Genomic DNA, 14592 nt, shown 5'->3' with positions numbered 1-14592 from the left:
ACCAACACCATCTATCCACCAGGACCACTAAGAGTCACACTCGCCTGTGCCACAGGTAGCAGTCCTGCGAACCTCAGACCTTGAAGTGGCCTGTGACCCAATTCTGGTCCCTTTTAGCCACTAGTTGTGTATGCCAAGGGACCGGGTGGTAGACACATCTGTCCGTGTCCCTGAGGCAGGCCCTCTGAGCTTGGTCCAACTGTAGATCCTGATATGGCCCTTTAATTCAGTCACAGGCTGGGAACACTCCTGCTGCCAAGCATCAAAAAGTAAAAGTACTTAGGAATAAATTGAATCAAGGAGGTGAAAGATGTGTACACTGAAAACTGTAGGACATTGATGAAAGAACTTGAAGACACAAACAAATGGAAAGATACCTTGTTCCTGGATTAGGAGAATTAATATTATTACAATGTCCATACTACCAAAAGTCATCTATAGATCTAATGCAATCCCTGTCAAAATTCCAATGGCATTTTTCACAGAAGTAGATAAAACAACCTTGAACTTTGTATGAAACCACAAAAGACCCAAATAGCCAAAACTATGGAATACCGTTCAGCCATAAGAAAGAAGGAAATTCTATTTGTGACAACATGAATGAAACTGGAGGACATTATGCTAAGTGAAATAAGCCAAACACAGAAAGAGAAATATTGTGTGATTTCACTTACATGTGGAATCTAAAAAAGTTGAATTCATCAAACCAGACAGTAACATGGTAACTGCCAGGGGCTGGTGGCCAAGGATGGGGGTGGTGGTGGAATGGGGAGATGTTGGTAAGATGATAAGTTCTGGGGCTTTAATATGTAGCATGGTGACTATAATTAATAGTATTGTATTGCATACTTAAAATATGCCAAGAGAATAGATCCTAAGTGTTCTCACCACACAAAAAGTGTAATTGTGAAAGGTGATAAATGTGTTAATCAACTTGAGGTGGTACTCATTTCCTCACAATGTATACATATATTAAGGCATCGTTAACTTGTATAACTTCAAAAAACTCACTGTACAACTTAAATACATATAATTATTGTCGATCATACCTCAATAAAGCAGGAAGAAGAATGAAGGAGAAATCTATACTTTCTCATAAAAACAAAACCGAGGGAATTCACTGCCAAGTAGACTTGCACTATGAATAACGTTTAATGTTTTCAGGCAGAAGTAGTGTGATACCAGACCAACACATGGATCCACCAAAGAAATGAAAAGCAGTGGGAGTGGAATAAAAGAAATATGCATGGTAGCAATATGTTTTGTTGATGGCATAAGTAAAAGTAGAATTTATGACAAAAAAAAAATCACCCAAAGGATGAGAGTGAGGAATTGGGGATATACTGGTGTAAATCTCTTTTACGACACATCAGGTAGTGATATTATTTGAAGTTAGACTTCGATTAAATGTTTTTAATCCTAGAACAACAATTTAAAATATTTTAAAAAGATATAAATAATAGGGAAATGATGAAGTTAAAATGGATTCATAAAAACTAACACAAAAGGGGGCAGAAAAAGAACTGATTAGATAGAATAAATAGAATGCAATTAGCAAAATGGTAATTTTAATCTAACCATATCAGAAATTGGATTCAATATAAATGATCTAAAGAAACCAAGAGACTGGGATTATAAATTAGAAATAAAAGGAAGACCCAACAATATGCTGTCTGCTTAAAAAAAAAAAAGACTAAAAGTAAAATAAAATCTAAAAAATAATTAAAAAAGTAAAATACATACTATTCAAACATTAAACAAAAGAAAGTTGGAGTAGCTACATTATATTAGACAAAATAGACTTCAGAATGAGGAACATTACCAGAGAGAAGGACATCTCATGATTCAAAAGGGGTCGTTTCTTTTCTTTCTTTCTTTTTTTTTTTTCCAAAAGGGGTCATTTCTTGCGGAAGATATAACAGTTCCAAAGGTGGGAGGTACCCAACAACAGAGCTTCAAAATAGATAAGCAAAATCTGATCAAGGTGAAATTAATTCAAAGAGTGAATTTTACTGTATATAAAGTAAAAAGAAATACATTTAAAATAGAATATATTAAAGATGATTCCACTTACATAAGTTTTAAAACAGGTAAATCTGTTTTTTAGTGGATGAATAAAAAGTATAAAGCAAAGAAGTTTACACGAGAAGTTAGGGGGAGAATTAGGGGTGATGAAAACAAAGGGACTTCCAGAGTTCTTGCGATGCCCTACTTGTCTTTGGTAGTGGCTATTGGATGTTTGCTGTATATTTATTATACTTTACATATATGTTTTGTGCATTTTATGCTGCATCTTGTATTTTATAGGAAAGTTGTAAAATAATTTTTAAAATAAAACCATGGGGAACCCAATTGAATCAATTCTTTTCCAAGTATCATGCTATGTAAAATTTTGCTTCTCTGATTTATATTGTCTCATTATACAATTAGAACACTATAATTTATTTAGCTTCCTTTCTTGCTTTCGATTCTGGGATGCTCAAAGATGTTTATTCTGAAATTGAAGTTTTATTTACTGATCTGTTGTTTCTCACAATATTATGTTTCTTATGTATGATGAGTGTGCTGGTGTGTCATATATTTTATTAAGCTTTTTTGTACTTTATTTGGGTGTGTATTTATACCTACTATATCTTCTGACAGACATCTGACAGCATTCTTTTTTTAAGACATCCATTTTTTTAGAGCAGTTTCAGGTTTACAACAAAATTGAGAGGAAGGCACAGAGATTTTTCCCATATATCCCCTGTGTGAGTGCACACACACACACACACACACACACACACTCCTCCATTGCCTCCCCCATTACTGACCACTCACCAGAATGGTACATTGTTACCAAGGATGAGTGGACATTGACATCATCATAAGCACCCAAAGTCCACAGTTTACCTTAAAGTTCACTCTTGGAGTACATTCCATGGTTTTGGACAAATATATAATGATCCAGCCATCCTTATAATACCATACAGGGTATTCTCACTGCCCTAAAAATCCTGTGTCCTCTGTTAATCTTTCCTCCACCTCCACCCCTGGCAAGCGTTATTTTTTTTTCCCTGGGTCTCCTTAATACAGTTGGAAAAAGTAGACTCTCCAGGGCTGCCAATCACAGTGCCTTAGTAACAAACAAGGAAGCAGCACAGCGCCTGCAGGCCTCCCTAGCACCAAGAGCACATGCACAACGGTTGCAAGCTAACTGGCTGCAGGTGCACTCTCCCCAACGGCTTCCGGGCAGGAGCCAATAAGGCGCATGCTCAGGCACAGACTTCCCCGCCCCCCGCCTGGCGCCTGGCTCTGGAGTCCACTTTGGCGTGGGGAATGGCCTCCGGTCCTGCAGCGCCGAGCGGGGCTCCTGAGCCCCAAGTAAATCTCCAGGGAGAGACTCGGTCAGCCCAAGGTAGGGAGGCATGGCCAGCCACATCAACTCACTGTTTGAATTTTTAATCTTGCTGTTTGAACACTTTTAAGGTTTCCTTCTTGTCCCTGATATTCTCCTGCCGAATGTATCAAACCTAAGCGGTAAAGTTTGAATCTTGGGAAACATGGTGGAAATGCTTCTATGTGGGTCGTTTTTTACCTCTTACCCTGTATCAATCTTTTTATTGTCTCCATAGTTTTGCTCTTTCCAGAATGTCATAGTTGGAATCATACGGTTTGTAGCCTTTCCAGACTGGTTTATTCCACTTAGTAATAGCATTTAAGGTTCCTCCATGTTTTTTCATTGTTTGATAGCTCATTTCTTTCTCTTTTTTAAAGTTTTTATTTAAATTTCAGTTAACGTATAGTGTAATATTAGCTTCAGGTGTAGAATTTAGTGATTCAACACTTATTCAACACCTGGTGCTCATCACATGTCCTCCTTAATCCCCATCACCTATTTTATTTTTAAGGGAAATTCAATTCTTTGTTAGAACTCTTTAGATCAGTGTTTGCAAACATTTACCTGGGGACAGGGACTGAGAACTACCCACACCATTCTTTCCCCAGCTTCTGCCTGAAGAAGCGGGACTTAGATGAATAGAGTAGCAGCAAGGTCTTCCACTTTATCATTGCCTGGCTCCTGCTCCCGGGCCTGAAGTGCTTTTATGACCTGGTAACCGGGTCCTGGGTAGCATTGGTGGACCTCTGGGTCGCTGCCTCCAGGGCTGCTGCAGGGTAGCTCCAGGTGGCCGCCTCGCAGGCTGTGCCGCGGGGGAGCTCTGGGTAGCCTCCTGGAGGGCTGCACAGGGGGGAGTTCCGGGTAGCCGCCTCCCGGGCAGCGCTGAAGGGAGCCTCGCAGGCAGCACTGGGGGGAACTCCCGGTCGCCGCCTTGCGGGCTTCGCTGGGGGGAGCTTAGGGTTGCCGACTTGCGGCAGCGCCGGGGCAGGGGGAGCTCCGGGTAGCCTCCTGGCAGGCAGCTGGGTGGGGGGTAGCTCCGGGTGGCCGCCTCTTGGGCTGCGCTGGGGGTAGCTCCGGGTAGCCTCCTGGCGGGCTGCGAGGGGGGGAGGGGGGAGGGGTGAGAGCTCCGGGTGGCCGCCTTGTGGGCTGCCCTGGGGAGGAGCTCCGGGTTGCCGCCTTGTGGGCTGCGCCAGCGGTAAGCTCGGGGTAGCCTGCAGCACGGGGTGGGAGGGGGTAGCTCCGGGAGGCCGCCTCGCGGGCAGCGTGGGTGGGGGGGGGGTAGCTCCGGGTTGCCGCCTCCCGGGCAGCGCTGAAGGGAGCCTCGCAGGCAGCACCGGGGGGAACTCCGGGTCGCCGCCTTGCGGGCTTCGCTGGGGGGAGCTTAGGGTTGGCGACTTGCGGGCAGCGCCGGGGCAGGGGGAGCTCCTGGTAGCCTCCTGGCGGGTTGCGCCTGGGGAAGCTCCCGGTAGCCTCCTGGCAGGCTGTGGGGGGGGGGGGGTAGCTCCGGGTGGCCGCCTCTTGGGCTGCGCTGGGGATAGCTCCGGGTAGCCTCCTGGCGGGCTGCGCGGGGGGGGGGGGGGGGGGGGGGCGGGGCAGGGGGGAAGGGGTAGAGCCCCGGGTGGCCGCCTCGTGGGCTGCCCCGGGGAGGAGCTCCGGGTCGCCGCCTTGCGGGCTTCGCTGGGGGGAGCTTAGGGTTGCCGACTTGCGGGCAGCGCCGGGGCAGGGGGAGCTCCGGGTAGCCTCCTGGCGGGTTGCGCCTGGGGGAGCTCCCAGTAGCCTCCTGGCAGGCAGCTGGGGGGGGGGGTAGCTCCAGGAGGCCGCCTCGCGGGCAGCGCGGGTGGGGGGGGTAGCTCCGGGTTGCCGCCTCCCGGGCAGCGCTGAAGGGAGCCTCGCAGGCAGCACCGGGGGGAACTCCGGGTCGCCGCCTTGCGGGCTTCGCTGGGGGGAGCTTAAGGTTGGCGACTTGCGGGCAGCGCCGGGGCAGGGGGAGCTCCTGGTAGCCTCCTGGCGGGTTGCGCCTGGAGGAGCTCCCGGTAGCCTCCTGGCAGGCTGCGGGGGGGGGGGGGGTAGCTCCGGGTGGCCGCCTCTTGGGCTGCGCTGGGGGTAGCTCCGGGTAGCCTCCTGGCGGGCTGCGCGGGGGGGGGGGGGGGGGGCGGGGGGGGATGGGGGGAGAGCCCCGGGTGGCCGCCTCGTGGGCTGCCACGGGGAGGAGCTCCGGGTTGCCGCCTTGTGGGCTGCGCCAGCGGTAAGCTCGGGGTAGCCTGCAGCACGGGGTGGGAGGGGGTAGCTCCGGGAGGCCGCCTCGCGGGCAGCGCGGGTGGGGGGGGGTAGCTCCGGGTTGCCGCCTCCCTGGCAGCGCTGAAGGGAGCCTCGCAGGCAGCACCGGGGGAACTCCGGGTCGCCGCCTTGCGCTTCGCTGGGGGGAGCTTAGGGTTGCCGACTTGCGGGCAGCGCCGGGGCAGGGGGAGCTCCTGGTAGCCTCCTGGTGGGTTGCGCCTGGAGGAGCTCCCGGTAGCCTCCTGGCAGGCTGCGGGGGGGGGGGGGGGGGGAGGGGAGGGTAGCTCCGGGTGGCCGCCTCTTGGGCTGCGCTGGGGGTAGCTCCGGGTAGCCTCCTGGCGGGCTGCGCGGGGGGGCGGGGCAGGGGGGAAGGGGTAGAGCCCCGGGTGGCCGCCTCGTGGGCTGCCCCGGGGAGGAGCTCCGGGTTGACGCCTTGTGGGCTGCGCCAGCGGTAAGCTTGGGGTAGCCTGCAGCACGGGGTGGGAGGGGGTAGCTCCGGGAGGCCGCCTCGCGGGCAGCGCGGGTGGGGGGGGGTAGCTCCGGGTTGCCGCCTCCCTGGCAGCGCTGAAGGGAGCCTCGCAGGCAGCACCGGGGGAACTCCGGGTCGCCGCCTTGCGCTTCGCTGGGGGGAGCTTAGGGTTGGCGACTTGCGGGCAGCGCCGGGGCAGGGGGAGCTCCTGGTAGCCTCCTGGTGGGTTGCGCCTGGAGGAGCTCCCGGTAGCCTCCTGGCAGGCTGCGGGGGGGGGGGGGGGGTAGCTCCGGGTGGCCGCCTCTTGGGCTGCGCTGGGGATAGCTCCGGGTAGCCTCCTGGCGGGCTGCGGGGGGGGGGGGTAGCTCCGGGTGGCCGCCTCTTGGGCTGCGCTGGGGGTAGCTCCGGGTAGCCTCCTGGCGGGCTGCGAGGGGGGGAGGGGGGAGGGGTGAGAGCTCCGGGTGGCCGCCTCGTGGGCTGCGCCAGCGGTAAGCTCCGGGTAGCCTCCTGGCGGGCAGCACGGGGTCGGAGGGGGTAGCTCTGGGTAGCCTCCTGGCGGGCAGCACGGGGTGGGAGGGGGTAGCTCCGCGTAGCCTCCTGGCGGGCAGCACGGGGTGGGAGGGGGTAGCTCCGGGTAGCCTCCTGGTGGGCAGCGCGGGTGGGTGGGGGGTAGCCCTGGGTGGCCGCCTCTCGGGCAGTGCTGGGGGGAGCTCCAGGTAGCCTCCTGGCGGGTTGCGCGGGGGGGAGGGGGGAGAGCTCCGGGTGGCCGCCTCGTGGGCTGCGACAGCGGTAAGCTTCGGGTAGCCTCCTGGCGGGCAGCACGGGGTGGGAGGGGGGAGCTCCGGGTAGCCTCCTGGCGGGCAGCGCGGGTGGGGGGGGTAGCCCCGGGTCGCCGCCTCCCGGGCAGCGCTGAGGGGAGCCTCGCAGGCAGCACCGGGGGGAACTCCGGGTCGCCTCTTTGCGGGCTTCGCTGGGGTGGAGCTTCGGGTCGCCGCCTGGCGGGCTTCGCTGGGGGGAGCTTCGGGTCTCCGCCTCGCGGGAAGCGCCGGGGGCGAGCTCTGGGTCGCAGCCTCGCTGGCGGGGGGGGGGGGGGGGTTGGGGAGCCTCGAGGGCAGCGCCAGGGGAGCTCTGGGTCGCAGGCTCGGGGGCAGCGCTGGGGCGGGGGAGCTCCAGGTAGCCTCCTGGCGGGCAGTGCAGGGTGGGAGGGTGTAGCTCCCGGTAGCTTCCTGGCAGGCAGGGGGTGGGGGGTAGCTCCCAGTGGCCGCCTTGCTGGCAGTGAGGGGGGGGGGCTTACAGGTGGCTGCCTCACAGGCAGCCTTCAGGGGACCGCGGGGTCGCAGCCTCACGGGCAGCCTCAGGGGACCGCTGGGTGGATGCGTCCTGGGCAGGGACCTCCTCTGAGCTTTGTGCCCGGAGTTGGTGGTGATAGTCAGCTAAATTCATGATCATCTTGGCTACATCTTTCTGGTAATAAGGCCGACCAAATTCAAGATATCAGCTTCGCCCTCAGGGTCCCACTGGTTAACATGAAGTAGGGTCTGTGATACACACTCCACATGCCGGATGTGCTCTCTTCCAGCATAAGATCGCTTCCACCAGCCAGCCTCGAGGTGAACTGCCTTCGGACTCTTCAGCTACTCCGAGTGGAACCAGTAGGGCCGCTTGCTGAGGTTACCGAGCACGTGAATAGCGTCCCTTCTCGCTGCTCCAGCTGCACAAGCATCGGAAACCGCCTTTAAGAGAAGCAAACTGGTATGTGCGGAGACACACGTGCTTTCCCGTGGTTTTAATGGGACCAGTGTTCCTGAGGGGTTGGAATGACTTTTTCATGGAAAGCCTATATATATAGGACCTGGGAGCCTCCCAGTTCAGTAATATGATTTTGTTAGATCCGTGTTCACATTTATATTATTATGACCTTGTAAATAGTATCTGTAGCTGCAGAGTTTGCTACAATTTCTTGCATAAAGTTTTGTTTTTCTTGATGTCATTAATTGCTCTTTTGCTCAAATGCTTCTTTTTCTTTTAAAATGCTAATTTTTCTACCTCCTCCTTTATCACCATACTCCCCAGCTGTGTAAATTTCTTCTCTGGACCTTCACGCACAGCAGGAACTTTATCATTTCATCTTGAGAGTACTGCTCCTTCAGTCTTGACTGCTCCAGTCTGGGTTAGCTGCTTTCAGGCCCACAGTCCTGTGGGTTACTATAGCCTTTCCTGGTCTTAGATCCTGGGCTCTCTGGATCCCGTGACTTCCTTTCTTTTGTGTGCGTGCACATTTGGTATTGTTGTTGTTGTTTGTGAAGTAGATTTTACAGTAGTAGCAAGAGCACCCAGGCAACGATTCCTGAGTTGCTCTGTGATCCTCTCCAAGAGGACCCTCGTTTTTTATAATTCTCTTTCCCACTTTATTTCTGATTAGCTTCCAGGAAGCTGAGGATGAGGTAGCTGAATTCCAGGAGGGAAGCAGAAAATGAGAGACAGAGTTGTGGGCACAATTAGTTTAGGCTGAATGAAGAAATAGAGACTTGCAGGCTGGTAAGGAGACTGCAGCTTGAAGTGGAAGCTTTGAAGGCAGTGGTGGCAGTGGGTGCCGATGCCTAATGTGCTAGGTTTATCAAAATGAGAAATATACTTTTTCAGGTGGAACTGAAGAGCGGTCATCAACAGCAACAACAACAACAGAATAAGCGTCAAGTAAATTTTTGAAATAAAATGTTTTCTTTCACGGAACCAAGGGAAAGTGGTTTAGAGTTTAGAAGTTCACTTAGAAACTTCATAGCTGTCAGTTTTCTAGCTATAATGTTCTATAATTTTCAAAGGCTGATTGTTTTGACAGAGTGCTTCCTTCTACAGGACTTTATTTTTTTATTTTTATTTTTTTTAATGTTTTTTATGACATTATGTTAGTCACCATACAGTACATCCCTGGTTTCTGATGCGAGGTTCGATGATTCATTAGTTGAGTATAACACCCAGTACACCATGCAATATGTGCCCTCCTTACTACCCATCACCAGTCTATCCCATTCCCCCACCCCCCTCCCCTCTGAAGCCCTCAGTTTGTTTCTCTGAGTCCATAGTCTCCCATGCTTCACTCCCCCTTCTGATTACCCCCCTTTCTTTATCCCTTTCTTCCCCTACCCATCTTCCTAGTTCTTAATGTTCCATAGATAAGAGAAATCATATGATAATTGTCTTTCTCTGCTTGACTTATTTCACTTAGCATTATCTCCTCCAGTGCCGTCCATGTTGCAGCAAATGTTGAGAACTCGTTCTTTCTGATAGCTGAGTAATATTCCATTGTATATATGGACCACAGCTTCTTAATCAAGTCATCTGTTGAAGGGCATCTTTGTTCCTTCCACGATTTAGCTATTGTGGATAATGCTGCTATGAACATTGGGGTGCATATGGCCCTTCTCTTCACTACGTCTGTATCTTTGGGGTAAATATCCAGTAGTGCAATGGCTGGGTCATAGGGTAGCTCCATTTTTAATTTTTTAAGGGACCCCACACTGTTTTCCAGAGTGGCTGTACCAACTTGCATTCCCACCAACAATGTAGGAGGGATCCCCTTTCTCCACATCTTCTCCAGCAATTGCTGTTTCCTGCCTTGTTGATTTTTGCCATTCTAACTGGTGTAAGGTGGTATCTTAGTGTGGTTTCTATTTGAATTTCCCTGATGGCTAAGGATTTTGAACATTTTTTCATGTGTCTGTTAGCCATTTGTATGTCCTCATTAGAAAAGTGTCTGTTCATATCTTGTGCCCATTTTATGATTTGTTTATTTGTTTCTCTTGTATTGAGTTTGAGAAGTTCTTTGTAGATCTTGGATACCAGTCTTTTTTTTTTTTTTTAATGATTTTTTATTATATTATGTTAGTCACCATACAGTACATCCCCGGTTTCCGATATAAAGTTCGATGATTCATTAGTTGTGTATAACACCCACTGCACCATGCAATACGTGCCCTCCTTACTACCCATCACCGGTCTATCCCATTCCCCCACCCCCCTCCCCTCTGAGGTCCTCAAGTTTGTTTTTATAGTCCATAGTCTCTCATGTTTCATTCCCCCTTCTGCTTACACCCCCTTTCTTTATCCCTTTCTTCCCTTACCGATCATCCTATTTCTTATGTTCCATAGATGAGAGAAATCATATGATAATTGTCTTTCTCTGCTTGACTTATTTCATTTAGCATTATCCTCCAGTGCCGTCCATGTTGCAGCAAATGTTGAGAACTCGTTCTTTCTGATAGCTGAGTAATATTCTATTGTATATATGGACCACAGCTTCTTAATCCAGTCATCTGTTGAAGGGCATCTCGGCTCCTTCCACGATTTAGCTATTGTGGACAATGCTGCTATGAACATTAGGGTGCATATGGCCCTTCTCTTCACTATGTCTGTATCTTTGGGGTAAAGACCCGGTAGTGCAATGGCTGGGTCATAGGGTAGCTCAATTTTTTAATCATGACATTTGCTTACCATCATATTGTTTCACTCATTACTTAGTAACACTAAATATAATTTTAAATTTAATGTGTTACAGGTTGAATTGTGTCCTCTCCAAAAGATATGTTCTCGTCCTAACCCCTGATGTCTCAGAATATAGCCTTATTTGCAGATGGGGTCTTTACAGAGGCAATCAAGTTAAAATGAGATCGTTAGGGCTGTCCCTAATCCAGTACGATGATGTCCTTTTAAAAAGGGAAAATTCAGACCTAGAGACAAACATGCGTAGGAAAAAGAAAAAATTAAGACCTAGGGAGAAAACAACTGTCTATAAGCCAAAAAGAAAGGCCTGGATCAATTCTTTCCCTCATGACATTCAGAAGGAACCAAACTTGCCAACATCTTTATCTTGTCTTCTAGCCTCCAGAAATATGAGACAATTTCTGTTGGCTAACCCACTCAGTTTGCAGTAATCTGTTACAACAGCCTTAGGAAAGTAATACAAGTATATTCGTTCCAATTTTATATGAAAACTTTTCATTCTAAAATCCAATATTTTATATTATCTTAATTTTTAATTCTTTAAAATATCAGTTCATAATGATTAGTGGTTTAGTACTGTATAAACATTGTTTAAACATATTTATAGACATGAAATTTTTCCTTGCCTTTCTTCCATGATATTTGCCTTTACCTGTTATAATTCTTCCTCTCTGCCCATTTATTTCCTAAATCTTTTACTGACTTCTTTACTAAACAATTCATGTGAGAATTCCTGTCTTGTCCATCTCCTCTTTCCCTTAGGCCATCTTGTATATATATCAACTACGTCCGTATAGCTGTGTAGGTATATAGTCAAGTTATTAGTAGGTCACCTAGGCAACCCCAAATACTGACTCATCTAATGGCGTGACAGAGCAGCAGGGCCAAAGATTTCATCGAAATGTGAATGTACCCCGAGTGACTCAGTACCAGAAGCATATGAAGAATGGAGGAGAAATAAATTTTGAAATGTACATAACTGAAAATTCTTCTAATGTTCAATGACTAACATGCAATTAGAGAATTTGGTTCTCAAGTAATAGAAGTTCTTTCTTTTTGGGTATATGCACAGATAAGCACACTATTTTTTAGTGGCAATTACACAAAATAGAATTTATCAGAATTCCTGTGTTTGTAGGGTACAAACCTGTGAAGTCAGTGAGTATGAAAGTAACAACTTGTGTGAAGGAAACTTGAGATTTTTCCCAAATTTGAAAACAATCCTTAAAGTTATATGATATTGCATTAACAAGTTATAATGCTAAAAATATTTTTTTAAACAACCAATGTTTTAAAAAATCAACCATGCTAGTGGAAAAGTAGAATTTTCTTTTTATTATGTGTATAGAAAATTATACTGAGGCACCAAGGTGGCTTAGTTGGTTAAGTGTCTGATTTTTGATCTCAGCTCAGATCTTGATCTCAGGGTCATGAGTTCAAGGCTCGTGTTGTGCTCTAGCTGGGCTGGAGTCTAGAAGGAAGGGAGGGAGGGAGGGAAGGAGGAAGGAAAGAAGGAAGGAAAGGGAAGGGGAAGGGGCAAGGGAAAGGGAAAGGAAGGAAAAAGGGAAGGGAAGGAGGGAGGGAGGAGGGAAGGAAGGAAGGAAGAAGAAAGAAAGAAGAAAGAGAAAGAAAGAAAGAAAGAAAGAAAGAAAGAAAGAAAGAAAGAAAGAAAGAAAGAAAGAAAATTATATCACCAAAGCACTGGAATTTGAAGAGGAGGTCAAAGAGTACCCAGCCAAAAATATCAGAAAAGAAGTGTTACAGAAGTACGTCAGAAATAAATAGCATAAAAATACGTTATTTCTCTGGACTTTGTGATGTTTAAGGTATTAGTTTTTTAAAATTTGTAATTTATTATTTCTTTTCTCATTCTAAGTAAATATCCCTGTCTGTATGTAATTCTGCATTTGTTTTTTTATTTTGCGAACTATATAATATCATCCTTTAAAAACCAAACTAAATGTATCCCAACTTAACTTTTCAAGCCAGATTTCAAATATGCCTTTTTCAACATCACCTGACATGAGGAGGGTAGTGTAGAAAAGGTCAGAGTTAAAAAAAGATAGTAGTTTTACCATGGTTAAAATATCTTATTTTGTGAATTTCACACACACACAAAATCTGATTGTGTGAACCCATTGCTAGCAGCTCTCCCAGAGCTGTAGAAGGGGCTTGGACAATTGAAACTCCCCAGTAAATCTTCTTGTGCCCCCCACTGAGTATCAGCCCATCCTTTCTCCATAATTCCATGGCCATAGGTTCAGTCATTCATTGAATAAATTTCGGCAGTGCATTTAGTACATATGAGGCTCTGTTCTAGATGTGGGTGTAGAAACAGCGAATAACAATCCATGTTCCCACAGAGCTTTTTTTGTCAGGGGGGGAGAGGGGAACAACCAATTAGCAAGTAAATACATAAATAACCAAGACTATTTTAGATAGTCATATAAGCAATGCAGGAAATAAAATAGGAATTGATAAAGATGACTGGGGTAATGAGCAGCCTGAGATAGAACTAGAAGGTGATTCTAAGAAGAAAATATTCTGAGACATAATAATAAACATAAACCATTTCTATAAATATTTTAGGAGAAATAATTTTAGAGAGAGAGGGTGAGCACACATGTGAGTGGGGAGGAGGGGCCGAGGCAGAGGGCGAGAAAGAATCTCATGCTGACTCTCTGCTCAGCTGGGAGCCCTATGTGGGACTGGATCCCAGGATCCTGAGATCATGACCGGAGCTGAAATCTAGAGTCAGACACTCAACAGACTGAGCCACCCAGGCACCTTAGAAATTATTATTTTTTTAATAATTTGTTATTTATTTGAGAGAGAGAGAGCAAGCACCAGCAGCAGGGTGGAGAAACAGAGGGAAAAGAAGAAGCATGCTCCCCGCTGAGCAGGAAGCCTGACATGGGGCTTGATCCCAGGACCTCAAATTCATGACCTGAGCTGAAGGCAGATACTTAACCGACTGAGCCACCCAGGTGCCCCTCAGAAATTATTTTAAGTAGAGTAAATAATAAATGCAAAAGCTCTGGGCAGAAAACTGTTGCATGTTCAAGGAATCTAAAGATGGTAGTGTTGGCTAGAGCAGGAAAGCAGAGAAAGGTAGGAAATGAGGAAGGGGTGAGAGCATGATGTTAGACTTTCAAGGCAGGACTGTTGGACTAATTGCAAAAGGCTATTCCTTCCTGAATGTTCCAAAGGCACTTCAGATTTAACATATTTAAAACCAAATTCGCCATCTTTCTTCCACCAGCATGTTCCTGCTTCTACGTTGCCCATCTCATTTAATGACATCAACTCCCCTCAGTTGCCCGACCTAAAAGAATCTCCTACTCTGCCCTGTAATTCTTCCCTGATTCCAAATCTAGTTTATTAACAAATCTTATTTGCTGATTCTTCCTCACAAATCTCTCTCGTCCTGCGCCCCTTTCCAGGTCACTGCTCCTGTTCCAGTTTACCCCTTCACCATCTCCCCTGCAGTTTCACCTCACTTCCCTCTTAGAGACCCACTGCTTTTCCTTTTATTTCCTTGAGTTAGTCTTTACACAGCAGCCCTCATGAGCTTTGCAAACAATGATCGGTCATGTCGCTCTGTTGTTAAAACGCCTCCAAATGGTCCATCACCGCACAAATAAGAATGTCTACACCATTAGACATGGAATCCAAGATCCTTTAGGTCTGACTATTGCCTATGACTCCAGTCTCCATCACACAGATTAATTCTCCAACAAAACCAAACTACTTTCAATTTCCTTTATGTTCCCACCACTTCAAACCTTTATTCTTTGCACATGTTGTTTTTGACATTTGGAACGACTATTCCCATTATGTCCCCTGCTGTGTCCCTGCAAAATTCACCCTGAAAAGCCTAGGTTTAGTGTCCATATTTTTTGGTAACACTTCTCTTGAAGCTTTCTCTCCCCACCACACACCACCACCAGGACTTGACCTCTCATTG

General features: G+C 47.8%; 1 long non-coding RNA gene across 1 annotated transcript in view; it reads left to right on the top strand.

Annotated features, from left to right (window-relative positions):
- Positions 1 to 3261: 3261 nt before the first annotated feature.
- Positions 3262 to 14592, top strand: part of LOC123780127 (uncharacterized) — an 85206-nt gene continuing 73875 nt past the window's right edge. Inside the window, exons 1-2 of the long non-coding RNA XR_015723000.1 lie at positions 3262 to 3397; positions 7705 to 7877. This is a non-coding gene — a long non-coding RNA (uncharacterized LOC123780127). The remainder of the gene's footprint in view (positions 3398 to 7704; positions 7878 to 14592) is intronic.

This window comes from Ursus americanus, chromosome 35 (genome assembly GCF_024610735.1).
Source record: "Ursus americanus isolate L20-20 chromosome 35, mUrsAme1.1.p, whole genome shotgun sequence".
In the NCBI taxonomy this organism is placed as follows: Eukaryota; Metazoa; Chordata; class Mammalia; order Carnivora; family Ursidae; genus Ursus; species Ursus americanus.
Note: the sequence above shows the minus strand (reverse complement) of the source record. Positions and strands in the feature narration are given on the sequence as shown.